This window comes from Protopterus annectens, chromosome 5.part0, assembly GCF_019279795.1.
Source record: "Protopterus annectens isolate FY-2018-M chromosome 5.part0, PAN1.0, whole genome shotgun sequence".
Taxonomy (NCBI): Eukaryota; Metazoa; Chordata; order Ceratodontiformes; family Protopteridae; genus Protopterus; species Protopterus annectens.
The window spans coordinates 1,097,237,627-1,097,265,381 of NC_056735.1; the positions used below are offsets into that span (position 1 = coordinate 1,097,237,627).

Sequence of the window (27,755 nt, forward strand, 5' to 3'; positions counted from 1 at the left end):
TCTAGTTTCGGTACAAGACATGGCTTCCAGTAAAATCTGGAGGAAAAAAAATAAAAGTTAAATATGCTCAGAACTGATTAAAATAAACAAAACACTGAAGAATATACCAACTCAAATAACAACAGGCTGAAAAAATTGGAGAAGTTTTAAACAGATATTCAGACGAACTGATAAAACTGACAAAATCAGATGTTGAAATGAAGAAAAGGATGGATGAGTACAAGACTGATCAAAAAGAGATATTTAAAAAATGCACAATTAGAGGACAGAGCTCATAGAGAATATCTAAGATTTTCTGCTATACCAGAGTAACCAGAAGGAACAGAGTGTGTTAGTTTTATGAAGGCACAAATAGGCAACTGATCTGGTATTCCAGACCAAGAAGTGTTAATTGAAAGGACATACCATGTGCAAGCTTCAAATATGACCATAAGTAAGCAGCCAAGACCTTTATTAGTAAAGATGCAAACCTACCAGCAGAAGGAGCTGATCCTGACAAAATTGTGGCAATAAGGCAAATTATTAAAAGTTGGAGACAGTGTTTGTGGAAAATGATTATTCACTGTACACCAGGCAGAAGAGAAATTTAGTCCAGTAATCAGGAAATGTCCAGAGGCAGGTGTAAGATTCAAGCTGCTGTATCCAGCTGTCTTCAGACTATATTTTTCCTTGCGGATCAAAGTCATTCTTTGATGCAGAACAGGCTATTGAGGAAATACAAAAGTTTGACAAATAAAAGTGAGTCATTAAGCAGAATAGGACTCTGCTTTTCATTCTTCCGATAATAAAGCACATGGAGAGACTTTGCCAGTAAAACATTTTCCACTGTTACAAAGGAAAATGCTTGAAAGACACAGGAGTTAACACGAAGAATCAGGAGTACAATGGAACTAAGAGCTTAGTGAATAAATGTGACACTGCAAAGCATCAATCGCATTTGTGAAATTTGGCTGTATAAGATTAAGTAGAAAGAACAGACTTTTGTTGACATTGTTAAACTTGTGAATAACTGAAAACATTTCCCTCATTTCATGTCATTAATGTTTGGAAGGACTCTGTGGGGAAGCAGGAGGAAAAGGGTAACCAAGTAAAACAATTTATTTTCTTAATAGTATTTCTATGAAACTTCACAACAGAAAAGTATTTTTAGTTATTCTTGCATGTGATAAAGTTATTAAAATAAATATATGCCTTTTTTTCTTCTTCCTCTTCTCTGTTTTGGTATTAAGAAATGTAGACATTACAGTGCAAAAACAAAAGAAAAGATAGACAAAAGCATTTTTAAGTTAATAGGCTGTAATCTTGCTTTGTTGATAAGGGGAATGGGGTGTAAAAGTACACAGATCACAATATATACAGCTGACATGTTTTCTCTTACTGTTGCATAGCTGAATGCCTGTATTAAGACCCTTGGCTTAATCTAATAACACATTTTAGGTGGAAACAAGTAAATATACTAACAATGACCATAATGAAAAGTGTTCCTTTAGCAATAAATGTTCCACCTTGTCTTTCAGGCAGCAACAGAGGACTACATTTTCTTTTTTCTCTTACTTTCCCATAGAGGCAAGCTGATAATAGGGCACTAAAAGACATAACGCTGGTTTCTTCAAGGCTAAAACTTTACTTGCATACTTTCAGAAATCATTTTCACATCTGGTGGAGGGGTTGATAAAGATAAAAAAGAACAGTCATCAATTAGTCTAAGTAGAAGCACAGACAATAACATGCATCTTAGTGTAGATAACCTGAATTTCAAGTTAATTAGGGCCTGTGTTAGCAGCTGTCTATTTGGCACACATGTTCCCATTAGGAGGGTTAAACTTCATTAATGAAGATGTACATAGTTATGTGCATTTGTATCAAGTATTCTTGGGGTGAGTTTGTTTTATTTGTTTGAGGGTTTTTATTAAAACAAAAAGTCTTTAAAAATATGACATGGGTTCCATTGCTAACAAGAAAAGGATTAACCTGCCAAATATTAATAGGTATGCATCACAAAAGCTGGAAATAGACATTTTAAAAAAGCTGCCATACAAAATAGGAGGGATAATGACTTCATACCATAATGGCGATAGTTTCCATATTATCTTTGAATGTGAATAGGACTCGGAAAGAATACTTAATCGTACTAAATAACGCAGAGTGCAAACAATGCTAAAGGAGGCACATATGGAAAGAATTGAGCATGTGAATTTGATAAAGAAAGGCAGATTTGTAAAGGATGGGAATTACACTGGCATGTATTGCTATTCCACTTAAAACTGCTATTATGCAGCTTAATAAACTTGGGAGAGATAATCAGCTTTCAGCAGGGAATATTATGTATAGCTAAGGACTAGAATTAAATTTGCAACAATAAGGATGTACCTGTGGAGCCTAGAAGGGAACATACAACAAAAAAGGGTAGATTTCTGAAGAAATTAATGAAAATATTTTGTAGGAAAAATGTGAATTCAGTAGTAGGAACTCCGAGAATCTACATAATATTCCCCAAGGTACATAACTAGGCTAGACCTGACAGAAATTATACTTCACAGGAGCATGTCTATTAATTGAGAACTTCGATACATTCCCAGTAACTAATTCAGAACATGCACCAATAATTACAAAGACAGAGTAATGAAATAATGATTAGACACTAGAGCTTTCTCATCTATCCGTTAAGAGAAGAATTTAAGGAATGGGTAGTGAAAATTATACAGGAGTTACTAGGGAAGACAGAATACTCTGGAAGTTACAGCTAGTGAGTGGGATAAAATGAAAGAGGAGTTTAAAAATAGTGTAGAAATAAAATACGAAATCTGGTTAAGAAATAAGATTTAGAGGCGCTAACAAAGTTTAAAGTATTACAAAATAACCGGAATTTCAATGAACAAGAAGAGGCACAATCTCAAAGTGCTAAAGAGAAAATAGGGAGAAATGGATAGTATTCATGGGTTTAGAAAGATTGTTGTTATGCAACTGTTTTTGTTAACTCTAGAGCACAAAAACTTTTGGCATAATGACATAAGCAACAGAAAGTGACAGGGTTGTTGACAAACCTAAGCAGTCTATAAAAAAGGAAAATAACCACAGACACTGAAGAAGTATTAGAGATATTTTAGAAATGTTAAGAAAATCTGTTTAAAGCAGAAAAGTGGGGAAATCAAGAAAAAGCAAAAATTGAAATATTTATGGAAGACTTAAATATGCCAAGAATAGAGGTACAGGAAGCTCAGTAACTAACTGTTAAGATAGGATGAGATAAGAAAAAAATAGAGATATATAATCAATCTGCAGGAAAGCCTCCAAGAATAAATAATATTCCAGTGGGAGTTTGGAAGCTAGGAGGGAACAAAGTGATAGTTTTTTAACAGTATTGTAAAAGGAAGAGAGGCACCAATAACCTGGAAAAATTACTACAATGGCTAGGAGAATGGCAAAGGTGATGCCAAAATTGATAGATATGGATCAATGTGGTTTTATGTGGGGGAAACAAACATTTGACAACATTAAAAGAATGAAGAGAACTGAGAAAAATAGACATACACGGTATTTTCAGATAAAGCCCTCTGCACCAAGTACAATTTCCCTTAACAGCACACAGAAAATGCACACTCCAGTCCTGGGACTGGGCTTCCTCTCCAGAAAATAGTAAAAAAAAATCAAAAGCCTTGATTTCTTTTTTTTTTACACACTGATGAAGGGCTAATCCCAAAAGCTTTGTGATGATTTTTTTTCCTGTCTGAATCAACGCTGCATTTCACCTCAATGTTTCCAGGCTTTGGATTTTTTTACTATTGTTTTGATCTGGCACTGATGTGTCACAATACACACAGAATTTTAGCTAAGGTTTACTACAGTATCTGGAAAATGTAAAAAAATTCAAACACTTTCACCCTACCTGCAGAAACTATCAAGCCATTCAATGGGATCCCACGGCAGCAATTAGTTCATCACTATGGGCAACAGAGCAGGATCCCATCCCAGGCTATTCACAGACATTGAGTCTCTGGCTGCATTCAGACCTCTATGATAAAATCTTCATGGCCTAAACCAAGTCATTTAATTTCAGACTATTTTTCTTAAAGGGACAATCCTAGCATTTAAAATTTTGGTACGAATCTGGGATGTTTAAAGTTACACCCACCTTGACAATGTCAGGTATGGTCCTGCTCACGGTGTTGCTTTACTTAAATTATTTTGTACAACTCCTTCCACAGTCTTGATGTAGTTCCCATTGTGAACAAATCCCTCACTTGCGTTCCTGTCAGCTTTCTGGAAGAATTAAACTCTGAATTTTCAAATACGTATCTTCCTTGAATGTTGTGCTTTATCTACCGAACATTTACAATTCTTCACTTTTATTCTGCGCCATTTCTACTGACCATTTTCTTCAGAGAATGGTCATTTTTTCTCCATTTAATAGTCCTATGGCATGAAGGGACAAAAAAAGAAAAAATGCAAGTTGCAGACAATTAAATATAGCTGCATAGCTGTAAAACGTTCCGGTAACGTGCCTTATTTTCTGTTGACAGAGTAAGGATTCCCGTGAATTTCATGTAAAAAATGAAGATTGTTTTATAGTTATTAGTAAATACTGCCACATTCTTCTAGCAAAGAATTTAAATTACTGCAATGTAATCTCAATTTTCACATGAAATTCACGGAGACCATTGCTATGGCAACAGACAATAAGACGCGTTACCAGAACAGTGCAGCAAACTGAAAATAATGCAAAGGTGCTATGAGACTGAGGCTCCTGCAATCCAAGTTGATTATCCTTCCACTATTTCAGGCTTTTCAAATGCTATAAACATGACATCAGCATTCAGATACAAACCCCTGCACTGAAAACAGCATACAGCATACACAGGGCCATAGACTTTGTGAGAAAAGACTTGTGAAAGTAAGACATGACTATCGAATAAGATAGGAGAGTGGCATCAAATCAAGAGAACTGGTAACAGCGTGACATTCTTCCCATTTTTTCCAACATGGGATCAAAGAGGGGTTGACAATAATAATGATTACTGACAGACAAACTCTACAATACTACAAAAGACTGATTACTTGACAATCACTCATCTTCTTTCCAGACAAGGAAAATATTAACATTGGATACTTTAACTTCTGGTATGAAATCTAGATTGTTAGATAGGTATTAAAAAGAGAGCCATGCCTCAAGCAAATTGGTTGCGAGAAGTCTTAACTACTTGGTTCACACGGTAACTTATCACGTGCAATACCAGATTCTGATGCAAAACAAAAAAGTGAACAAATTTAATTCCACTGCAGACAGAAAGAACAGTTGTGTACACTTACCATAAATGTAGATGTTTGAGTGTATTCACTGTTGCAGTCATTACATTTGGGTAATCTGCTGGCAGGTTGCCCTTAGTCGGCCTGATTAACAAAGTCTTGGGTCCTGCATCGGTTGCTGTCCCTTATTCCATGGAGTCAGGTCGTCAGGGGTATAAAACATGCAGCCGACGCCATTATATCAGTTTTTCTTGCCCCAGATGTCAGGTGCCCCCCAAATGGGGAGCCACATATTTAAGTAATTAAAAACACAAAAATATACCTTCAAACAAAAGCAAATACACCAAAAAGGTTTTTAAGCATAGTAAAGGAAAGAAGAGGTATAGTAAGAGAAAAAAACAGGGGGTTGGAGGGAGGGTAACAGGAACATCTACATTTATGATAAGTGTACACAACTGTACTATGTTCTTTGTGTTTCTCTGTTGCAGTCATTACATTTGGGTAGATTCCCAAAGCTATGGTTGGGAGGATGGATTTATACAGCATTAGGACCAGCTATAAGGCCCTGCAGGACAGCAGAGGCAAAGCCAGCTCTGGATTTAGAGAAGAAAGGTGAATGGCAATGTTTGGTGAACATATGAACTGAGCTCCAGGTAGCAGCTTCTAGAATGTCTCTGGTAGGAACACCTCTGAGAAAGGCTGTAGAAGTAGATGCAGCCCTGGTGGAATGAGACCTGATCCCCTGGGGATAGTTTTACCATGGTGCATTATAGCAGAAATGAATACAATGGCTTATTCATCTGGAAATAGTCTGCTTTGAAATAGCCTTTCCCTCTGCCCCTGCAGCAAATGCCACCAGTAGTTGTTCAGATTTAAGAGATTTTGTCCTGTTTAAGTAAAATCTAAGTTGTCTGTGTACATCCAATGAATGCAGAATCCTTTCCCCCTTGTTCTGTGGATTGGGAAAGAAAGTTGGCAAATGAATGGTCTGATTAACAGCCACACTGGATACCACTTTAGGCATGAAGGCGGGATTGGTCCTGAGAGGCACCCTGTCAGCATGAAAAATAATGAAAGGCTCCACTGCCATAAGAGCCTGTAATTCAGAAATCCTTCTAGCTGAAGTGACTGCTAAAAGGAAAGCTGTTTTCCAGGAGAGAAATTTTAAATCTGCAGTAGCAGCTGACTCAAAAGGATGGAGAGTAAGTTTTTCCAATACAAAATTGAGGTCCCAGGCAGGGGTTGGAGTTCTCCTAGGAAGTTTTTGGACCCTCTGAGATACTGCTTTAGCAGAGGATGAGAGAAGGGTGGAGGTTCTGTGTTGTAATGAGCTGAAATGGAAATTCAACAAATCGGAAAGGCATGAACTTTTATGGAAGAAATGGACAGGCCCTTGTGAAGCATCTCAGTTAAATATTGTAAAATCTGAGGAACATTGGGCACTGTTGTGCTTATCCCTTATGATTGATTCCAGGCACAGAATCTTTTCCATTTGTCAGCATAAGATTTTCTAGTACTAGGCCTTCTTGCCTCCAAAATGACATCCATCACAGGTTTGCTGAGGGACGCCAAGGGTGAATTTAGGTGATTAGCCACGCTGCAAGATTCAAAGTTTGGAGCTGAGTGTGTAGACTTTGTTTTTTCTGCTGAGACAGTACGTAAGGTGTCTGAGGCAGGTGCCACGGTGGAAGGTGTGACACACTGTGCAGGAGTGGGTACCAGTGTTGGCGAGGCCAGTCTGGAGCAATCAAAATCATTTTTGGTTTGTTCTGTTTGACTTTTAGTAGCACTTTGGAGAGCAGAGGCAGAGGGAGAAAGGCATAGACTGATAGGTTTTTTCCAGCTGAATGATGGAGCATCCACTTTCCAGGCATTTTTGTGATGAGTTCTTGTGCAAAACTTGTCCAACTGATAGATCTTTTTGCCTCACCTCAGAACTATGTCTGGACTCCCCGATTTGCATGCCAACATGTTGAAAATCCGTGGTTCCAGTTTCCATTCATGTGGGTCCATGAGATTTCTGCTTAGTCCATCTGCCAGAGTATTCAGCTTTCCAGGCAGGAATTGAGCTTGTAGTTGAATTTGATAGGTCAAGGCCGTGTTCCACAATGCCATGGCTAGTCTGCAAATGGGGTAGGAGTGTATACCCCCCTGCATGTTTAGTTACCACATAACTGTGGTGTTGTCTGTCTTTATCATTAATTGTCCTGGATGAAGGTAGTCCTTGAAGCCTGTCAGTGCATTCTGTACAGCTAGCATCTCTTTTTGATTGATATGAAGGTGCATTTGATTTGGCTTCCATTTGCCCTGAATGCACTACCTTGCCAGATGAGCCTCCCCAAGCATAGTCTGATGCATCTGTAGTTAGGATTTGGACGGCAGGGGGTGGAGTGAATGGCAGTCCCTTGTTTTGGTGGCAGGCCTCTGCCCACCACAGGAACTCTAGTTGCAGGCAAGGTATGATAGGAATCATTGTTTCCAAGCTGTGACAATGTTGACTCCATAAACTCTAAGTATCACTGAAGTTTCCTCATATGCAGTCTTGCATATGGAATTAGAAGAATACAGGAGGCCATGAACCCCAAGGCTTGCAGAATTTGTCTTTCAGATGGCAGGGTTTTTGTGGCCACCTGTTTGAATTAAGTCACCAAATGAATTTGCTTTTCTGGCATAAGGTAAGCCATCTGGGCAGTTGTATTCAAGCGTGCACCCAGGAATGTAATTTTTTGAGAGGGTACCAGTTGTGACTTCTTTTCGTTCATGGTGTACCCTAGACAAGTTAGAATCTTTTTTATAAACGCCAAATGTTTCTGAAGAATGTCCCTGTTTTATGCCCAAATTAGACAATTGTCCAGGTATGGATATATTTGAATATTTCTTTGCCTGCAAAATGCAATTACTAAAGCCAGGCACTTTGTGAAGACCCTGGGCGCAGTAGATAAGCCAAAGAGCAGTGCAGAGAAAGTACAGTTGTGTACACTTACCATAAATGTAGATGTTTGAGTGTATTCACTGTTGCAGTCATTACATTTGGGTAATCCTGCTGGCAGGTTGCCCTCAGCCAGCCTGAATTCCAAAGTCTTGGGTCTTGTGTCGGCTGCTGTCGCCCCTTCCCCGACGTCAGGTCGTCAGGGGTATAAAAGAAGCGGCCGACGACATTTTCTTCAGTTTTTCTTGCCCCAGATGTCAAGTGCCTCCAAAAAGGGTACTTTATGCATATATTCAGAAATACATCAATATAAATTTTACCTTCATCTATAAGCAAATACATCACATAGGTAGTATAAATCACAGAAGGAAATATAAGATCCAAAAGAAAAAGGGGGAAGGCAGGAGGGTAACCTGGACTGCAACAGTGAATATACTCTAACATCTACATTTATGGTAAGTGTACACAACTGTACTATGTTCTTCGTGTTTCACTGTTGCAGTCATTACATTTGGGTACAGTCCCAAAGCTATGGTTGGGAGGCTGGAACTAGACATTAGTAGGAGTGGCTATGAGGCCCTGCAGAACTGCAGTGGCAAATCCTGCCCTGGATTTAGAGTAGAGTGGCAGATGATGATGCTTTATAAAGGTGTGCACTGAACTCCAGGTTGCCGCCTCTAAAATGTCTGTGGTAGGTACTCCCCTGAGAAAGGCTGCTGAGGTGGCTGCAGCTCTGGTGGAATGAGGCCTAATGCCCTTAGGCACTGGCTTGCCATGGTGTAAGTAGCAGAAACTAATGCAGTGGCCTAACCACTTAGAAATAGTCTGCTGTGAGATAGGCTTTCCTTGTGATCCTGAAGCATATGCCATTAGTAATTGCTCTGTTTTCCTGAAAGCTTTGGTTCTGTCCAAGTAGAATCTAAGCTGTCTGTGTACATCCAAAGACCGCAGAATTCTCTCCCCCTTGCTCTGTGGATTTGGGTAAAAAGTAGGCAGATGGATGGCTTGGTTAAGAGCCACACTGGACACTACTTTAGGCATAAATGTTGGATTTGTCCTCAGGGAGACTGTCCGGATGAAAAATGATGAAAGGTTCCACGGCCATGGGCGCCTGTAGCTCTGAAACTCGTCTTGCAGAAGTAATTGCTAAGAGCAGAGCTGTTTTCCAAGATAAAAACTTCATATCAGCTGTAGCTGCTGGCTCAAAAGGAGGCAGGGTGAGCTTTTCCAAGACATAGTTGAGGTCCCATGCAGGTACTGGTAGTCTTCTTGGGGGCCTTAATTTTTTGGATCCTCTAAGGTACTGCCTTACTAAAGGGTGAGAAAAAAGTGGTGGCTCTGTATTGTAATGAGCCAAAATGGCAGAGGCATGAATTTTAATAGATGAAAAAGATAGGCCTTTGTCCAGCATCTCTTTTAAGTTATTTTAAAATCTGAGGAATATTTGGTACCGCTGTATCAGTTCCTTGTGCCTGGTTCCAGGCACAGAATCTCTTCCATTTTCCAGCATAAGACTTTCTAGTACTAGGCCTTCTGGCTTCCAGAATGACATCCATCACAGCTTTACTGAGAGGTGTTTTTTGTATGTCTACATTATCCGCCATGCTGCCAAGTTTAATGTCCTGAGTTGGCTGTGCATGATCTGTTTGTTTTGCTGGGACAGTAGTCCAGGTATTTGAGGTAAGGTCCAAGCCGGGTATAGAGATAAGTTCCATAGTATTGGACACCAGTACTGGCGTGGCCAGTCTGGGGCAATCAGTATCATCTTTGGCCTCTCCTGTCTGACCTTTAGGAGCACCTTGGGGAGGAGAGGCAGTGGAGGAAAGGCATGTACGGATAGGTTTCTCCAGCTGAATGATAGGGCGTCCACTTTTCATGCTTGTCTGTGATAAGTCCTTGTGCAGAATCTTTTTAGTTGGTAATTGAGAGGGGTGGCAAATAGATCTATGTCTGGGCATCCCTATTTCCTTGTTATCATGCTGAAGACTTGTGGATCCAGCTTCCACTCGTGGGGATCCATGAGGTTTCTGCTTAGTTCGTCTGCCAGAGTATTTTCTTTTCCTGGCAGGAATTGTGCCTGCAGATGTACTTGGCAAGTCAAAGCTGTGTCCCACAAGGTCATGGCTAGTCTGCAAAGGGGGTATATGAGTGTGTGCCCCCCTGCTTGTTTATATACCACATGACCGTGGTGTCTGTCTTTATCAGTAGTTGTCCCAGATGAAGTAGGTCCTTGAAGGCTGTCAGGGCATTTTGAACAGCTAACATCTCTTTTTGATTGATATGTAGATGCATTTGGTTTGAGGACCATGTGCCCTGAATGCCTCTTACTGCCATGTGGGCTCCCCAGGAATAATCTGATGCATCCGTCGTTAGTGTCTGCCTGGCTGGAGGTAATGTGAATGGCTGTCCCTTGTTCTGGTGACAAGCCTTTGCCCACCATCGAAACTCCTGCTGCAGTCAGGGAATGAGAGTAATGACTGTTTCCAGGCTGTGGCAATGTTGAGTCCAAACACTTTTTAGGTATCATTGAAGTTTTCTCATATGCAGTCTTGCATATGGAATTAATATGATGCAGGATGCCATGAAGTCCAAAGCCTGCAGAACTTTTCTTGCAGATAACTGGGCCTTTGTTGCCAGCATTTTGAAATAGGTAGTCAGTTGCCTTTGTTTGTCTGGCGTGAGATAAGCCATCTGGGCAGTTGTATTCAAGCTTGCACCCAGGAATATTATCTCTTGTGAGGGTACTAGTTTTGATTTATTTTTGTTGACTGTGTACCCTAGGCATGACAGAAGTCTTTTCACAAACGCCAGATGTTGAAGAATGTCCTTGTTCTCTGCTTGAATGAGACAGTCATCCAAGTAACGATATATTTGTATTCCTCTGTCTGCAGAATGCAATTACTGGTGCCAGGCACTTTGTAAAGACCCTAGGCGCAGTAGATAAGCCAAAGGGCAGTGCAGAGATCTGGTAATGCATTGAACCAGCCTTGAATCTTGGGTATCGTCTGCATGATTGTCTGACTGGAACATATAGGTATGCCTCTTTTAGGTCTAAAGTCACAAGCCAAGCATTCTTGCCAAACATGGGCAGAAGCTGCTGCAAAGTCAACATTTTGAATTCTGGAATATCCAGGAAAGTGTTCAGAATAAATAGGTCCAGTATCGGCCTCCAGGCCTTGTCCTTTCTGGGTACCAGGAACAGTCCTGAGTAAAATCCTTGTCCCTGCTCTTGTTCTGGTACTTGTCCAAGAGGGATGAGACTTGTTTTTGTTCCTCTGCCCATTGATTTTTTGGCAGATCTGGCCATCCGTTTGCCTTTGGCATAGTATGGAAATGGAATGTGTATCCTTGTGACACTATGTTTAGAACCCACTTGTCCTGGGTTATGATGTGCCAATTTTGAGCAAAAAGTGCTAATTTTCCCCCTAAGGGTGCTGCCAGAAGATAAGTGTTTGGTGCAGGCAGGGGGAAGTCATTGGGACTGTTTTCTGTATGTTTGTGATCTATCTTCTCCAGCTTTGGAGGTAGAAGCACCCCGTTGTTTGGGCCTATAAGAACCTTGCGCTTGGGATCTACCCCTAGGGCATCTGGTTCTGCCCCTTTGAGGTCTGTCTGACACAGGAAAGGACCAATTTCTTGTAGGCCAGTGTCTACTAAACCTGGGTGGCTGTACTTATAAAAAATCTTTGACAGTTTGCATAGATTTAGCTTTGTCCTCCATTTTCTTTAACACCTCTTCTGCCTTAACACCAAACAAAGTATCATGCTGCAAAGGTGCATCTAGTAATTTAACTTTAACATGATTAGGCAGATTTTGTTCCTTTAACCAAGCATGCCTCCTAATTACAGAACCCGTAACTGCGGCCCTGCAGGAGGCCTCCAAAGAATCAAAACCACATTGCAAAGTATGCTTTCCAACTTGTTCTGCTGCATACAATAAATCCTGCATTTCCTTGTTTTCTGCACATTCAGAATTTAACAACATTTAATGTTTAAGCAATCCCATGACATGTTGCTGATACTTAAGCATATGAAATTGACAGTTTAAGGCCCTTATAGCCAAAGTTGCAGATGTGTAAACCTTTTTTCACCATCTATCCAGTGCCCTTGAATCCCTGTCAGAGGGGGTTGGGTTTTTTGCAGTGGAAGCCTCAATTCCCTTTGGACCCTGTGAAATAGTTTCTGGGTCAGCAGTAAGGTTTTTAAAAAGAAATTTGTGTGAGTCAGGAACCCTGTAATATCCGTCAGGCTTAACAGGAGCTGGTGTAAGGAGTCAGGGGTCAGACTAGACTCCGAAAAAACATCTAGAATGTCTAACACAGATGGAATAGCTAGAGGCCTGTGCTGAGGTAGTAAGAGAAAATTCCTGAGCCTCTTTTTAGATTCTAAAAAATCTTGTCTCTCCCAGTGGAAATACTCCCTCATGGTATGCAAGGTTTCCTCAAAGGAATAGTCCTCAGGAGGAGATGCTGAAGGTAGAGATTCTTCAGCATCAGAATCCTCATAGGGGGGAAAGAATATTCCTGATCAGAAGAGGAATCAGAAGAAACAGAAACCTGATCTGAAGATTCATAGTCAGTGTCTTGCCTAGGCCTCTTATCAGGAGGGGGATGGGACCCCCTGATCAAGGTAATCAAGCCTTCGGCCATTTTGAGCATCTGTTTTTTGGGCATAGAGGCCTGTCCACGTGGCTCTTGAGTTTGTTTCCTTGCTTTAGAAGGTGCTTTAGTCTTTGCCTTTGATGCTGAAGTCGTTTTAATGTAAAAATGTTTATGTCTGAATACACCCTCAGAAGCCGGTGCCTGCTAAGCAGCTCCGTACCCATCTGAGGTATTTAGTGTCCGAGGCTCCAATACCTTGAGTATCCAGCGGCATGGCAGACTCCACGTGGGAGTCAGTAGCGGCCTGCGACTCTAAAGTAGCGGGTGCCAGGGGCTGCAAAAGTATCTCACTGAGAACCGGCGACTGGCTTAGAAGAAGCTTAGTCGTCGGTTTTGGGCCTCGGTTGCTTTTCTTTTTCTTTGCATTTTTTGTAAACTCCGGTAGTCGGATGGCTACCTGACGACATTTCAGGATAATTAAACCGGCGTCCAAAAAAGTTTAAAGCAAAATCATATTGACGCTTAATAGTGCGTTGGTTAAATCTAGAACAAAACCGACAACCAGTAACGTTGTGATCAGGGCCTAGGCAAGGAATACAATAAGAATGAAAATCCTTATGAGGTATTTGCTTTCCGCAAGAAATACAATTATTAACTTTTTCTGACATCGGTCTGGAGCAAGAAAAAAGTTTCCCCAACGGGGTACTTAGCTTTATTGAAGACTTCGGATCTGAAACTCAAACACGAAAATCTCAGGAGTTGGCCGACTGGCACTTGCAAACTGCTTCTGCTTTGGGCACCGCACGGCAAGAAAGACTGAAGAAAATTGTGTCAGCTGCTTCTTTTATACCCCTGACGACCTGACGTCAGGGAAGGGGCGACAGCAGCCGACGCAGGACCCAAGACTTTGGAATTCAGGCCAGCTGAGGGCAGCCTGCCAGCAATATTACCCAAATGTAATGACTGCAACAGTGAAACACGAAGAACCTCTAGTAATGCAAATAGCCTACTTTGAAGCGGAGGTATTTTCTGCAAGATTCCCTGATTGGGATATGCAGGTAAGCCTCTTTAAGTCTAGAGTTACCAACCAGGCATCTTTGCTAGCATAGAAAGTAACTATTGAAGAGTCAGCATCTTGAATTTTGGAATGTCCAGAAATGTGTTTAGAGCAGATAAGTCCAGAATTGGACGTCATGATTTGTCTTTTCTGGGTACCAGAAAAAGTCTTGAATAGAAATCTTGTCCCTTTTCCTCTTCTGGGACTGGTTGAATAGCTTTCAAGTTCATGAGAGACAGTATTTGTTTCTGGGCCTCTGCCCATTGATTTGGGGGCAGGTCTGGCCATCCGTTTGGGATTGGCAATGTGTGTAAAAATGAAATCTGTATCCCTGGGATACTACATTTAAAACCCATTTGTCCTGGGTTATAAATTGCCAGTTTCTTACATGAAGCGCCAGTTTTCCCCCCAAAGGGGCGGCTGAAAGTTAAGTGCTTGGTAAGTGTAGAGGGAAGTCATTGAGACTGCTTACCATAGGGAGGCGCCTTGTTGTTTCCAGATTTGGAGGAGGAGGCACCCCATTGTTTTGTTCTAAAAGTCCCTTGTGACTGAAACCTGGAGCCTTTGGAATGTCTGGGTTTGACGTGAGTGGCTCTCGAAGGAACTGGAAAGGATCGGTTATTAGTAGGCCAGTGCCTACTAAATCTTGGTGGTTGCACTTGTAAGAAATCTTTCACAGTGTGCATAGATTTAGTTTTATCTTCCATCTTTTTTAAGATTTCTTCAGCCTTATTACCAGAGAGACTGTCCTGTTGTAAAGGAGCATCCAACAATTTTGCTTTAACATGATCAGGCAGAGTTTTGTCTTTGAGCCAAGCATGCCTTCTTAGCACAGAGCCAGTTACAGCAGCCCTGCAAGAGGCCTCCAAAGAATCAAAACCACATTGCAAAGTATGTTTTCCAACAGCTGAATACAATAAATCCTGCAAATCTTTATTTTCCACACAGTCAGAAATTAACATCATTTTCTGTTTAAGCAGTCCCATGATATGCTGCTGGTATTTAAGCATATGAAATTGACAGTTTAAAGCCCTGACTGCCAAGGTTGCAGAAGTGTAAACCTTCTTACCCCATCTATCCAGCGCCCTGGAATCTCTATCAGAAGGGGTAGGATTTTTAGCAGTAGAGGCCTTAATGCCCTTGGGACCCTGAGAAATGGTTCCAGGATCTGCAATTGGATTTTTTAAAAGGAATTTTGTGGGAGTCAGGAACCCTGTAGTATCTGTCTGGCTTACAAGGAGCCGGAGGCAGAGAATCAGGAGCCATACTAGATTCTGTAAAAACATCAACAATGTCTAGGACAGGAGGTATAGCCAAAGGCCTATGTTGAGGAAGAAGAAGAAAATCCCCAAGTCTCTTTTTAGATTCAGAGAAATCCTGACTTTCCCAGTGGAAAAGTTCCCGTAAGGTATGTAAAATTTCCCCAAAAGAAAAATCCTCATGGGGAGAAGCAGAAGGAATTGAATCTTCTGCACCAGAGACAAATCCCATTCATTAGAAGAGTCAGAATAAATGGAATCTTGTTCAGAAGATTCATAATCAATGTCTTGCCTAGGCCTCTTAGAAGTGTGGGGGGGGGGGGGTTTGGCTACCCCTGATCAGAGTAATTAAATCTTCAGCCATTTTGATAATTTGTTTTTTAGGCAAAGGGGCCTGCACATGTGGCCCAGGCGTCGGATTTTTAGACATAGATTTAGAATTTTGCCTTAGTTTTGAAGATGGCATTAGTCTAATATACAAATCTGTAGGCCTGAAAACACCTTCAGAAGCCGGTGCCTGCACAGCAGCTCCAGACCCATCTAAGGTAGAGACATCCGCGGGTTCCATAATTGAAGCATCTTGTGGCATACCGGACTTCAAATGGGTCTCAGCAGAGGCCTGCGAATCAGAAGTAGTAGGTATCAGGGGTTGCGAAAGCGCCTCACTGAGTAATGGCGAACTGGCGACTGGCTTAGGAGAAGCGTCGTCTGCAGTTTTGGACCTCGATGGCCTGTCTCTGTCTTTTTCTTTGCGTTTTTTTAGGTATTCCGGTAGTCTGATTGCTAATCGATGACATTTCTGGATAATTTAAGCGTGAGCCAAAATATTTAGAAGCAAAAATATACCGACGTTTAATAGTGCGTTGATTAAATTTAGCACAAAACCGAGAGCAAGGCACGTTGGGATCAGGGACAAGGCAAGGAATACAGTACACATGAAAATCCTTATGAGGTATTTCCTTCCCACAAGTAATTCAATTATTAACTTTTACTGACATCGGTAAGGAGCAAGAAAACGTTTCCCCAATGGGGTACTTAGCGTTTTAGTTGAAGACTTCAGTTCTGAAACTCGAAAATGAAAATTTCAGGAGTCAGCCAACCAGCACTTGCGAACTGCTTCTGCTTCAGGCACCGCGCGGCAAGAAAGACTGATGTAATGGCGTCAGCTGCATGTTTTATACCACTGATGACCTGACGTTATGGAAGAAGGGACAGCAACCGACATAGGACCCAAGACTTTGTTAATCAGGCCGACTGAGGGCAACCTGCCAGCAGATTACCCAAATGTAATGACTGCAACAGTGAAACACGAAGAACATCTGGAGTGCTTGTTGCTAAATGTGAACAGTGTGCAACTGATGCATTGTCCAGGGCTTCCAATTCAGAGCTTGTATTAAAGGAGCAGGCATGCTTTAGACAAGAAAATTACCCTTAAGATGAGAAAGCACAACTTTCACTTCAGACCTAGTATTGCCATCATCAGCGTATGGGTAATGCCAAAAACGATGGTGGGGACAAAGGACCAAAAATAGGGACACATTTTAAATATTTCTCTTATAAACTTAAAGTTACTACAATAAAAGGTTGTGTTACCTGCATTTTCTGAAGGATAAGAAGTCTAAAACCCAAAAGGCTACCAGTATTTAATGACTTCAATATTCAGTGATTTACCAGAAAACCACAAATTTTATGAGGTACGGACCAAAAATAAGAGCTAAAAATCTGAACCGAGAGATATGCTGATATGTAATATAAAGGTGTGTGTGTAAATCGACAACGCATATGTGCGAGTGTACGAATGTGTGAATGTGCAAGTATGCAGACATGTGCGAATGCATGTGTTACGTGTGTATGGTGGTCTGTACCTTAGACATATCACTCAACTTTTTAGCACAAGTAATCTGAACAAAGCCTAAAATAATGGAGGGACAACGGCACAAAAATAGGGACAAATTTGAAATATTACTCTTATAATCTTGGTTAGTTATTTGTAATATCGGTACCAGTTCCTCTTACGTCCTCCATTTCTGGTTACATACTGTCCAGCACCAAAGTGAATGAATGTGCTACTGATGCCTGGAACACCATAATGTCTAAGAAAGTGCTGCGATTCTTGTTGCTAGGGTAGTCACGAATCATCTGCCGAAGGCAATGAGTGAATTGAACCAGAAATGTGATTTAGCTGCTGGAGACAAAGGATTACCAGGACACTCTTATAAGGACTAATGGCTGAAAAAGTGAAACAGAATGAAAGGATTAATTTACAAGGGGATTCTGGTCTAAAAGCTCTTACCCAAACGGTACCCGTGAACCTTTAAAAGTCCAGTTAATAAAGAAGTAACATTATTCTGTTTTTGCACTCAAAAAGTCTTTGTTATCATTCAAAAAAATCTACAGTAATAATTAGCAAAAATGGTGACCTAATGCCCAAAGTGAATTTATGGGGTTCATATGGATTTGCATTTATTTTATTATCTCAGTTATGCTGGGGCATCTGCGCTATGACATTTGTTACTTTTGGTGGTGTATGCAGTATAATGCAGTTTAATACGATCATTTCACTTTATGTTAATACATGAATTAGCAGTTGTGTATTTCTGTTATTTTTTTCTTTTCTGTAAATAAATTACCTTTGTATTTCTCCCACAAAACAGTGTAGTGATTAACATATGGCTCAAATATCATAGAATACTCTATCTTGAGAATGGCATAGCACCTAAGTAGAAGTGCAAGTTAAATATGAAGTCCTGCTGTCTGGGTTGCAAAATGAAATGCATGAAAGAAGGAAAAGGAGGCTAATGTACTATTAAGTGCATACATATGTGTGTTGGAGAGTGATGGCAGTTAAGGAAAGTAATTTAAATGATTACGGAATTGAACATTAAGATACTTAAGCATCTGTATTACACAGTGGTTAATGTTTCAATAAATACTTAAGACACCAAAGTGTGTGTTTTATGGATGCAAAGCAAGTTTATTGAAGATGTTCAAAATCCTGGACTACATATAGTATTAAGAAAACACTGATTTTCCTCATTAATGTTTACATTATTATTTTGCATGACATGCTGTTAACGTTACACGCCAGGGAAACATATAAAGCTAGTACCATTTTATTTAATTTATCAGTATTCCTTTTTCTACCCTGGAATGTCACATTTCCCAGATTTTAAGCATCAAATTCAGCAGTTCTTTCTGTATTTGAAACAATTCATCTCACTCTGCATTCAGCCCTAGATATTTTGAATAAGTGTCAGTTTTCACCTATTCTAATATGTGTATATAAAATAACACTCCCTCTGGCTGTGCTGTTGCACACTTTCTTGACCAGTGAAGAAATTAATGTAACTTTTATGATACAGAGGTATAATGATCTGACTGTATCTGAGATGGCCTTAGTTCATTAAGCAGCAGAGAAGATGGAGGAGCGGGCCAAGTAAGAATAAGATCAGTTAGCTGATGTTAGATCTCCCACCACCCAGTAAGGGAGTTAGTTAAGCCCAGTCAAAGTAGCACCCTCTGAAAGAGGGGGTCTGAGGAGAATGTGCTTGCCAAGTGGAGGATGCAGAAGATAAGACAACCTAAGAAAATAATTCCCAGGATTCAATAAACTCCATGTAGGAATAGTGTTATTCCTACATGGAGTGAATGGTGCCTGCGTCCGCATAGCCTTAACAACAGTGTGCCTTACCTATTAATGAAGGCGCGCTACTGAGAATGGCTCTGCGGACACTAACACTGAAGGAGTGCAGGGGGCGTGTTTCCATAGTGCTTGCACATCCAACATGCCCCCTGCACTCTGAAAGTGCTGTACAGCACTTTCTAAATGCTTTCAGTGTCCGCGGACACTGAAAGCAGGAAATGAAATGGGAAGCAATGCAGGGGGTGTGTGACTGATACTGTCACACACCCACTGCATTGTCAAAGCACTTTCTAAATGGTTTCAGTGTCCGTGGAACTGAAATGGGAAGCAATGCAGGGGGTGTGTGACAGGTACTGTCACATACTCCCTGCATTGCGAAAAAGCCGTATGGCACTTTGACCATATATCTCAACCTCTTAGAGCAAAAAATCATGACAAAGTCTAAGATGATGGAGGGGCATACCTCTCAACCTCTTAGAGCAAAACATCTGGACAAAGCCTAAAATGATGGGGGGCATACCTCTCAACCTCAGAAATTGAAATGGGAAGCAATGCAGGGTGTGTGTAACAGGTACTGTCACACAGCCCCTGCATTACGAAAGTGCCGTTATGGCACTTTGACCACACGTTTCCATCTCTTAGAGCAAAAAATCTGGACAAAGACTAAAATGATGGTGGGGGGGGACATATAGGGACAGATTTTAAATACTGCCCTTACAAACTTAGAAAGTTGATAGAGGAACAGGGTTTGTATTAACATAACATGTTCGGAAGGTTTAGAAGTCTGAAACTCAAATATATGCCATTATGTAGCGACTTCACTCCTGATATTGCCCATACAGACTTAGAGAGTTGATAGAATGACAGGTAATGCATTACCAAATATGAGTTACAATTAGTATTAATACATGTAAAATGAAGTGCCTGTATTATTTTTTTTTTCCATTCTAAGTTAAGTTTAAGCGTAGCTGAGGGGGTTTGTGCGTCGGGGCCAACTGCTCAGCACTGCTTAAACATCTCATAGGAGATGAATACAAATGTATAGCTAAACTCCTCAATGGCGAGATAGTGGTTGGAGTCCTTGCTTTGCATGCAGCAGTTCACAGCTCGAGTACAAAGATAGGTCCTTTATTTTTACATGGGAAAGCATAGTTAAAATATTTTTTTTATTTTAAATTATGTTTTAATTGATATTTGTTAATGAGGGAAGTGTAGTTGGTTCAAAATGGAAGTGTCCGTGCATATATGTGAAATCATCCATGTATACACAAGTATCACATACAGTATAGTCAAAGCCCAAGGCAATGTAATGAAAGCACATAGCGGGATGTCATGTAAAGTAAATCACATACAGTGAATATGTCAGTAACGATTAATTAATTTACAATCCTGATATTTTTTTTCATAAATGAAAACTGAACGATGCTTAGCAGTGCTCAGCCAGTTTGAGCACTGCTTAGACATTAACAGTCAGCCCAGCTAAGTGGATTTGCACACTGCTAAGCTGTGCTCAAAATTTTCAAAATGGTCCAATGACAGCAAAGGGCGGGAATATGCCCTTACTTAAACTGCACAGCCGGGAATACAGCCAGAACCTGTTGTAGTTTGATCTGTGCAAGAACCATGTCTGGTGTTGGAGAGGGAGGGACTTTCAGGCACAACACAGGGGCATTTTGGAGTCCAGTGTTGTGGCTGGACTCCTCACTGAACACCATGAAGACAGACTGCTGCAGGGAACCCTTCACAGTACAAAGCGGAGGCCTGGGATCATCAGTATGTGATCTCACCAGTGCTACTGGAATCCCCCAAACTGGTGAACAGGTATGGCATCATTATGCCAACCTAAAGTGTAGGAAGGGGGCGCTCTTGACCTAGTGGATCCAAGATGTTCGGGCACGGAATGCTCCAGCAGTTTGTAAGTATCCCAATCCATAGCTGCACCAAATTTGAGTATGCGATAGACAGGTATGCATAATGTTCGTTTTTTCCCCTTACAGCTGCAGTGGAGAGGGCTAGCAATGTGGAGGCCCATGCCAACAGACCGTCAAGTGAGTACAGATCTATCTTGCAGTATATAATGCAATAAATAAGAAGGAGTATATTGTTTACTGCCAGGAGGTATACTGTGTTATGTGTCTACTGAATAAATAACATTTGCCAGACTAATACTGATCTACAAGATATGCAGTATTAAAGCACTGTGTCATATTACTAAAATAAAGACTTATACCACAAACGGTTGTGTTTACTCTGGTATGTTGTTGTAGAAATGAAATGTGTACAGGTTCTTCACAGCAAATATGGCTTTGACAGCATGAATTAACTGAGGTTGTTCTGAGAACCAGCTATTATGCAAAACAGTAAATTGTGGAGCTGTAAAACAAGATAAGAATGAAATATGAAATATGTAATGCACTAAGATCTGAACCCTGAATAGTAATGTGCAAAATATTATAGTGTGTCCCCTGCAGCATTGCCTTGTGTTAACCTTTGCTTTCCAGATTGCATTATTTCAAAGGATTAATACACAGTACACTGTCATGCATGAATCTTAGGCTTACAAGGTCAGACTGTCTAACCCACACAGTATTAGTCAAAAATCAGTCAAACAAGAGACAGCAGTTCCCCAGTAGCTCAGTGTGCCTTGTTGTTCATTTTAGCACACCCACACACGGTTTAAATCCAGGGAGTGGTACTGAGATATGTGCACATATACACTCAAGAAATCTTGAATATTTGTAGATACGGTCAGATATTGCTAACAGATATTTTCTTCACAGGTCTTACAGATAAAGAAATGTTTGTAGTAGCTGTATGAAGGGTATACTAATACACCATGTACAACTGTTCCACTCTCCAACCCCATGCCTGCAAATGACAGCAGGATAGGTACATACACCATGCACTCTTCCCAATACAGGTCTTTCAAATGTCACTCTGTCATGGCTAGTGGTCACTGCTGCCAATAACCTCGGACACAGAAATCCAGGTAAAGTATGCCAGTAGCACACTCGCACAACATCAGTGCAGGGTACCTCTTCTTTATCACATATGTAACCCTAACATGTATAAGCCTCCTCTAGTAATATACCCATAGTTGTCACAGTCTGCCCCATACCATTACAGGTTGACAGTTTAACAGGTATGTATGTGCTACAGAAGCTATTGAGCAGTACTGTTGTTATAAATAGAAGCCTATACAGTTGCAAATGGACTTTTGTCTCTCACCCCACCCCTTACCTGCATCACTAATTATTATTCATATACTACGGGTATGTTTTTCTCAAAACCCAATGTTGGGACTTGTGCTCTATTATTGTTCATATATTTAGTTGGTTGCATATTAACATGCCTTGTTCAAATACCATCGTTGGTGGCCTGTTGCAGTCAGTGCAACTGGCATGCTGTTACAATGCTTACTGTTGTTCAGTTTATGCATGTGTTCTGTTGCTATGCAACTGTTTCACATCTGTTGTTTTTGGTTAATTGGAACATCCATGCATGCTGTTATAACTAATTTTGAAATGTTTTGTTCATGACTAACCAATATATCTTGGAAAGGCTCAACACCATAGCACGTTTGGGAAGGCAGATCCCAGCGGATCCACCTGTCCTGCCTTATCTGGCCATAGCACTGGGACCCAGCACATCTGGGATCCAACCTGGAAATTGGGTGGAACCGCTCTGGGTGCAAGCGTGGAGAGGACCCTGTCACCCACCACAGATTCCAGGGTATGGTGCACAGCTTCATCTGCTCAGAGTTGGATGGATGGATGGCTGAGCCAGATGGAGGGCTGCCTGGTGCACCTGGAGGGGCAGGCTGCCCTGTTGCCCAGACCGCCAGCACAGCCACCTTTAGGGCCGTGAAGGTGCAGTGGTGACTACCCATGGGTGGGGACCTCAGTCCCTCTGTATCCATTTGGGGGCTCATGGGCATCTGATTCCCAACCACCCTCCCTGTCCAAGGTGTTTACCCCCCTCATGTGTCATATACTACCCCTGTCTGCTGTCTTGCATGTCTCGTCTGTCTGCGAATGCAACCTATTCTACCCAATCTACCTCCCAAATCATACCTACAGCCCTTCCCAAACATCACATGCTCACCTTAATAAAAAAAGGGGGGGGGGCATCTGTCCCGCAAAAAAAATCATTGCCCCATACATAGCTCTACATTTTGTCCCATGTCCAGTGACGTAAATCAATCTACACCCAAATTACTATACAAATGTATGTTGCCAACACCTCTCCCTGGGGGTGTGAGGCTGTAAATTCGAAATTTTCCACATCAGTCACAGCTGTTGCTGCAGAAGAAATGTAGAGCTATGCTCCTATCCTACACCTGTCCTGCACATCCCCTAGCTGCTTTTCTTAATGTTTTACCCCCTGTTTGTCCCCATTTCACCACTTTCCTATCACCTTTTTTTCTTTTCTTTATTTAAAATTAGTGTAGGTTTAAGCAGGAATAAGCACCACTAAGCAAAGCGAAGGGAACTTCAGCATCTATTAGTGTCACTTAGCTTCACGCAAACCCACTTAAAACTGCTTAAAAGTGCTTTAAATCACTCTGTCTCAATCAGCCCTTGTTCTGCTGAGCAACAAAATAATCAGCCCTGCGAAGTCTCAAACCCAGGACCTTGTGCACTACAATCACAACAACATACCACTACACCATCTGAGCTGTGGGAATTTGTAATGCTTTTACAAACATATCATGCATTATAGTCATTTAACATAAGAGGAAAAATACACATCCCCAGCAAGTCTTAAACCCAGGACTGAGTGCACTCCATTCACAGCAGCTACCAACTACTCCACATGAGCTGTGAGAATTAGTAATGCTTCAGTAAATATATCATGTAGGATGGTCATCCAACATTAGTAATGTTTTATATATATATATATATATATATATATATATATATATATATATATATATATATATATATATATATATAATGAAGAATGGAAAGGCTGTTAACCCAGATGACATACCAGTGGAAGCATGGAGGTGCTTAGGAAAAATGGCAGTGGAAATTTTAACCAGATTGTTTAATGAAATTTTGGAAAGTCAGAGGATGTATGAGGAGTGGAGAAAGTGTTTTGTTACCTATCTTTAAGAATAAGGGTAATGTGCAGAGCTGTAGTAACTACAGAGGGATAAAGCTGATCAGTCACAGCATGAAGTTATGGGAAAGAATAGTGGAAGCTAGGTTAAGAAGGGAGGTGATTATTAGTGATCAGCAGTATGGTTTCATGCCAGGAAAGAGTACTACAGATGCTATGTTTGCTCTGAGAGTGTCGATGGAGAAGTACAGAGAAGGTCAGAAGGAGTTGCATTGCGTCTTTGTGGACCTAGAGAAAGCACATGACAGGGTGCCCAGACAGAAGTTGTGGTATTGTACGACGAAGTCGGGAGTGGCAGAGAAGTATGTAAGAGTGGTACAGGATATGTACGAGAGTAATGTGACAGGTCTGCGGTGGGAGTGATGGACGCATTTAAGGTGGAGGTGGGATTACATCAAGGATCAGCTCGGAGCCCTTTCTTATTTGCAACAGTGATGGACAGGTTGACAGACGAGATCAGACAGGAGTCCCCGTGGACTATGATGTTTGCAGATGGCATTGTGATCTGTAGTGAGAGTAGGGAACAGGTTGAGGAGACCCTGGAGAGGTGGAGAAATGCTCTAAAAAGGAGAGGAATGAAGGTCAGGAGGACTCAGAGAATATATGTATGTGAATGAGAGGGAGGATAGAGGAATGTTGAAGATGCAGGGAGTAGGGCTGGCGAAGGTGGAGGAGTTTAAATACTTGGAATCAACAGTTCAGAGTAATGGCGAGTGTGAAAGAGAGGTGAAGAAGAGAGTACAGGCAGGATGGAGTGGGTGGAGAAGAGTGTCAGGAGTGATTTGTGACAGACAAGTACCAGTAAGAGTGAAAGGGAAGGTCTACAAGAGGGTAGTGAGACCGGCTATGTTATATGGGTTGGAGACAGTGGTACTGACAAAAAGGCAGGAGTCAGAGCTGGATGTGGCAGAGTTAAAGATGTCAAGATTTGCACTGGGTGTGACAAGGGTGGACAGGATTAGGAATAGGTATGTTAGAGGGTCAGCCCAGGTTGGATGGTTTGGAGACAAAGCAGGAGAGGTGAGATTACGTTGGCTTGGACATGTGCTGAGGAGGAATGCTCGGTATATTGGGAAAAGGATGCCAAGGATGAAGCTGCCAGGTAAGAGGAAAAGAGGAAGGCCTAAGTTAAGGTTTATGGATGTGGTGAGAGAAGACATGCAAGTGGTTGGTGTGACAGAGAAAGATGCAGAGGACAGGAAGAAATGGAAACAGATGATCCGCTGTGGCAACCCCTAATGGAAACAGCTAAAAGAAAAAGAAAAATGAAGAAGATTAAATATTTTCCCCAAAGCAATTATGAAAGTATGCTTTTATTAATACAAGGTTTTGAAATAAAGCTTGTTCTTGTACCTTAAATACGTTTGAAATAAATGTTTCTTTCTAAAAAGCAGAAACTGCAAGGCTGAACTGCAGAAGTTAAGGATAGACAATGTGCTTAAGCAAGCATGAAATGCAGAGTTAAGAATGGATAATGTACTAAAGAAAACAGCTAAGTGTCAGGACACCTGCAAAAATAATTTCTGATGAAACATGCTTAATTAGCTTTAATGTAAATATGTTTATGTCTAGTTTGACTTATTGTGGGCTAAACATAACTGTAAATGTCATCCTGTTATAATAATATTTGGAACATAGAAAGAAGGAAATTGAATAACAGGGACTTTTTGTAAAGTCTTAAAATACAGCAATGAAGAAAATAACCAAAGGAGGACATGTAACAGAAATCAGTCATGCAAACTGCAAGACATTGAAAACAACATCTGCTGCTTTGAAAAGTGTATATAAACTGGACACTGTTTTCTCTTCTTCAGTGCTGTATTGATCGAGTGTGCATTGATCCAATTCGTTAGAAGTAAAGATTTTATACTAGCTATGTTATAATAGAATTGAAATAACTTTGACGGTTTTAACTGCTTGGCAAGATTTTGTACTGATACAATAAATAATAACCGATACAGTAGTACGTTGTTAGTCTGGTCACTTCTGCCATTATAAAATTTAGCAGTGGCGAGCAGCTGGCTGTGACCTTTTCTATTCGCTACCAGCAGTTATTTTTCATGTGGCCATACTTTCTGAGTCAGTTCAACAGGTTGACAGTTTCCAGTGCTTCATTTTCGTGTACATGGAGTAACACTGTGGTAGCTGTCCTGCGACGTTCCACCATCAATTCATCTGTTGAGGATGACCATCTTTTTCCAGAGTGACTTCAGCCTGATCATCTGTTTGCTATCTATGAAAAATACGGTAAATTCTTCACAGTTATAACATGGATGCCATTAAAGATTTAAGCTTGAAATGCCCACACCCTGTACAGGTAGATTTGAATGATATACCAGACAAGGTCTGGTCTTACTTAGAAGCATGTTTTGAATCTTCTATGTCAGACATAAAATGTAAATCTACAATTTTTACTGCACAGAAATTAGATCTGTAAATGGATAAATGCTTATGCTCAATACATTACAAAATCAAAGGTTATTCAAAAAGACTGCCTTTTATGTGACAGTAAATTTCCACAAATGTCTATATTGTCATAAGAGTCTAGCATGCAAGTCATACAAAAAGATTTATCCTCTTGTTACACAGGATATGTTTGATTCTAGTGTTGCTAGTTTCTCAGATAGCAAACAGTTGCAAGAGCCTTCTGCAGTCATCCCTTTATCTGATATAAACTGTCACTGATTTTCTTGCATGTTTGCAGGCTTTGTCTAAATTTGATATAGTAAACATGTATGAGGTCTATTGTCAAGAATGGAATAAGTTACATGATGTTACTGATACCAAAAATAGGATGAAGATTTAAAACAAATCCAACAGACTTATAGAAAAGGTCTTGCTGAGGCACAACAACATCTTGACATAGTGAAGCACAATATCACACTTTTAAAACATGTTTTAACAGCTTTCATGCCCTAGGGACAGTACAAAAGGACAGGAATGCCATCTAGAGGCAGAGACTCAAATTGACATTCAAACTTTACTGAATGAAAATCATAGGTTCATAGGTTGATACTAGGCTATCTGCCCTAGGGCATTTATAAGCCTAGCCAGAGTGTGTTTGACTTTCGCCACCCTTCTAGATTAGTTGACTGTGCCTCTGTATAGTAGGTCACAGAAGATAGCCCTTTTAAGGTTAGTTTACTATACCTCTGTCAAGCAGGGACACAAAAGAGATCCCAGGGGTAAACTTACGATCTCCCATCCACTCGTCAAGATTTCTCTTGAAGAGGGTCAGTGAGGGGCTCTGCCTAACATGGATTGGGATTTTGTTCCAGAGTGAGAGGAGCCTCTGGGATATGAATCTGTCCCTCCAGCATGTCTTATTTATTTCTGTGCCGAGGTTCAAGTCCCTGGAGCGTGTAGCTCTAAGGGATTTGGATTTCCTGAGGTGAAGCATGTCCATTAATTCTGGGTTGGACATGGCTTTATACATCAGGCACAGATCGCCTCTGAGTAGGCGGTACGCAACTGAGCAGAGCTAGAGTTTCTTTAGCCGAACTGCATAGGGCATCTGTTTGAGCCCCTTGATCCTCTTGGTGTGATACTTTTGGGGTCTTTCCAGTTGCTGAAGGTGTCGGGTAAGGTACATCCCAAATGGGGCATTGTACTCAATCATGGGCCTGATAAGTGATGAGTAGAGGGGCAGAATGACCTCTCTTGATCTAGATGTGAACCCTTTCATGATAAGGTGGGCTGTATAGAAGGTCTTTCTAACCACTTTGGCAATGTGATTGTCAAAGGAGAGATTGCTATCTACTTGGGTCCCCAAGTCCCCAATTACTTCTTCCATACTTAATGGATTACTACCTATGTGGTAATTTGCGGGCACTTTGTTTTTCCCAAAGGGGATGACTATGCACTTTTTGGCATTTAGCTTTAGGCCATGGCTCTGGCA

General features: G+C 40.9%; 1 protein-coding gene across 4 annotated transcripts in view; it reads right to left on the minus strand.

The window, feature by feature from the left end:
* CEP97 (centrosomal protein 97) overlaps window positions 1–27,755 on the minus strand; it is a 2,210,548-nt gene that overhangs the window by 1,966,179 nt on the left and 216,614 nt on the right. Inside the window, exon 2 of one of the 4 annotated variants that reach the window (XM_044070963.1) lies at window positions 4,133–4,413. The exons of the other annotated variants lie outside the window; for them this stretch is intronic. The gene's annotated coding sequence lies outside the window, so the exon portion shown is untranslated. The remainder of the gene's footprint in view (window positions 1–4,132; window positions 4,414–27,755) is intronic. 4 annotated transcript variants of the gene reach the window in all.